Below are 3,312 nucleotides of genomic sequence, written 5' to 3'. Positions count from 1 at the left end.
ATTTCTTCCCCTTAGGACATTGACTTCGATAATATCCTTTTTGATTGCACAAGAAACACATAATGTGTTCCTTTCTCTTCTTTTTCATGGGGTCGACCTCCTTGGCCTTCTCCTAAGCCTCAGGTACCACTTGACCCTTCTTCTTGGCCAATTTAGGACACTTACTCTTGTAGTGCCCTTTTTCCCTACACTCAAAGAATATAATGTGATTTTTACTATTTGAAATTGAAATAGTTATACCTTCTTTGCTTGTAGGAGTGGCACATGATCCTTGATCTGATTTTTCATGATTTTTGGAGGTGGCATCATCTTCCTCTCTACTTGACATGGATGTCGAAGCTTCTTCTTGATCCGGTGTCAATGAATGTCACTCCCCCTCAATCCTAGAGGTGGAGGTCTCTTCATCTTTATGCTTCCTCTTTGCTCTTCTAGTTGTACTCTTTTGAGGATGAAGCTTCTTGGACTTCTTCTTCGGAAGTTGAGCATCTCTCAACTTCAGAGTCCTCTTCCTTTTTGTCTTGATACAATGAGTTGTCCTCTTTGGATTCTTCTTGGTTTGGTACAATGGAGGGGGCCTCATGGATTTTAGCCAATTTGCTCTAAAGTTCCTTGGCATCTTCAAATTCTCCCACTTGCTTCAAGATGTTGCTAGGCAATAGATTGACCAATAGCTTGGCCACTTTATCATTGGCCTCACATCTTTGAATTTTCTCTAGGCACCACTTGCTTTTCTTGAAAATTTTTCCCTTTGAATCTTTTGGAGCTTCAAAGCCTTCTATGAGAGCAAACCATTGCTCTATCTCTATCATAAAGAAATTTTTTATTCTTGATTTCCAAGAATTGAAGCTTGTCGATGTATACGGTGGAGGCACCCTTGTGTCGAATCCGAGTCGATCTCGGAATTCCATTTGAAGTTGAGCTCTTTTGAAGTCTTTTACTTTGTTGAACTTGCTTCAACTTCTTCTCCCTCTAGCTTGTTGCCCTTTCCGGCGATGATTCTGGTGAACAACGACCTTGCTTTGATACCACTTGTTAGGATCGATTTGTAGCTAGGGGGGGGGTGAATAGTTCATCTCGCTTTATTTGGTTGCTTTGGTGTTGTTGATATGCAACGGAAAGAACTCAAAACAAGACTCACAACGCTAACATGTAGATTTACTTGGTATCCACTTCAAGAAGAGGTGATTAATCCAAGGATCCACACACAATGCACTCTCTACTAAGAAAAATACTCTTTCTCGGTAACTACCGAAGGCAGAGAAGTCTTGTACAACCTCTCGATACAACAAGAAGAAAAGAAGAAGTGAATACAAAGAATCCCTTATAAGATTTACACAAATGAAAAACCCTAGCTACCTTCTTCTTATTATGTGGAACACCTCTTGACCTTGGAAGAGCAACACTTTGCTCCAAGAAGCTTCAAGAACTAGCAAGATCACCTGAGAGAATCGTGAGAGAAAACTATCGAGTATTGCTAAGTCATTTGAGGAAGAAGGCTTTAAACTTGATCAATTGGCGGTGCCCAATCGATCGGTTGATCAATTGGAGAAGCTTCTGTGCTCGCGATTCAGGCGCCTAATCGATCGGCTGATCGATTGGGCTGTTGTTTATCACAACACTCTCCCAATCGATCGACTGATCGATTGGGCTTCGGTTCAATCGATCGACTAATCGATTGACCACCCTTGACTTGCTTAATTTAAGCTCAAGGGTCTCCAATTCCAATATCCGATCAATCGTGACCTGTTGGAACTTCTCATGCCTATCATCTGGTCAACCTTGACCTGCCGGAACTTTTTCCCCAAGTGTCCGGTCAATCCTTTGACCCACTTGGACTTTTCTTCTTGTGCCAAGTGTCCAGTCAACCTTGACCCACTTGGACTTACTGTCTTGTGCCAAGTGTCTGGTCCTCCATAACCCACTTAGACTTTCTTCCACCAGATGTACGGTCACCTTGACTCATCTGGATTTCCTTGTGCCAAGTATCTGGTCACTCCTTTGACCCACTTGAACTTCCTTCCACCAGATGTCCGGTCACCCTTGACCAATCGGGATTTCCTTGCGCCATGTATCCAGTCACTCCTTTGACCTACTTGGACTTCCCAACACCAGGTGTTCGGTCAATCTTGACCCACCTGGATTTCCACATGCCTGGCTTCACTCACCAGGTCTTTCCATCTGCCTAACTTTACTCACTAGGGCTTTTCATCTGCCTAACTTCACTTACCAGGATTTTCACCTGCCTAGCTTCACTCACTAGGTCTTTCACCTGGCTTCATTCACCAGGATTTCCCAAATGTCTGGCTTCACTCACCGGGTCTTCCACTTGCCTAACCTCTAGTTAGCACTTTCCTAGTCAAGTATCCAATCACTCCTTTGACCTACTTGACTCTTCTTCACATCAAACTGGTTATCCCCTGACCAGAGAGGAATTACACCAATAATCTCCCCAATCGGACGATTGCATTTGTAATCTCCATATATTGTCAAACATCGAAACCCAAAAATCAAGACTCAAGCTTGAGCCAACTCAAACTTAGTCAACTTGGTCAACCTTGACCCAGGGATATTGCACCAATAGCCAAGTCATACTTGGACTTACATTGCGAAGACTACATACTTGAACTTACACTGCTAAGACTTCACTTGGACTTTCACCTTTGCTAAGATCCCACTTGGACTTTGCCTTTGCCAAAATTACACTTAGAATTTACCTTTGTTGTACTTACATCTTGCATACACACAACGCATATCAAATACAACAATAATCCTAACTTAAACCTTTGCCCAAACATCATAATCTAGGGTTACACAGATTGCTCCAACAATCTCCCCCTTTTTGATGTTTGTCAACTCATTTAAGTTAGGGAAACAGTATAGCAATACATATGCAAATAAATATATAAATTAACTCATCCAAAAATAATGGAACCTAAATCCCTAGGTTCCCCCTTGACCTAATTAAGCTCCCCATTGAGCTAGGATTTAGCACAAATGTAAACTTTTCTCCTTTTGCCAATAAATGAGCAATCACTCCCCCTCCACTTAAGCTTCCCCCTTGAGCTAGGATTTCTTGTAAAGGTGTGTAGGTTTCCTATTTAAACCCAACATTTCTTCCCCTTTACCATACATAAAAAAAGAGCTCTAACAATATCCTAATTATTGGACTCTTTAACCTTTAATGATCATAAACATCATGTATTAATCTCCATAAAATTATATACATGTTTACTACTCTTTTGGTCATTTTATAATGCTAAAAAATATTTTCAGATTGTATCAGTTGACTACCATTTATCCTAGTCGATTGCC

This window comes from Zingiber officinale, chromosome 5A (assembly GCF_018446385.1).
Source record: "Zingiber officinale cultivar Zhangliang chromosome 5A, Zo_v1.1, whole genome shotgun sequence".
NCBI classification, from domain to species: domain Eukaryota; kingdom Viridiplantae; phylum Streptophyta; class Magnoliopsida; order Zingiberales; family Zingiberaceae; genus Zingiber; species Zingiber officinale.
Note: the sequence above shows the minus strand (reverse complement) of the source record.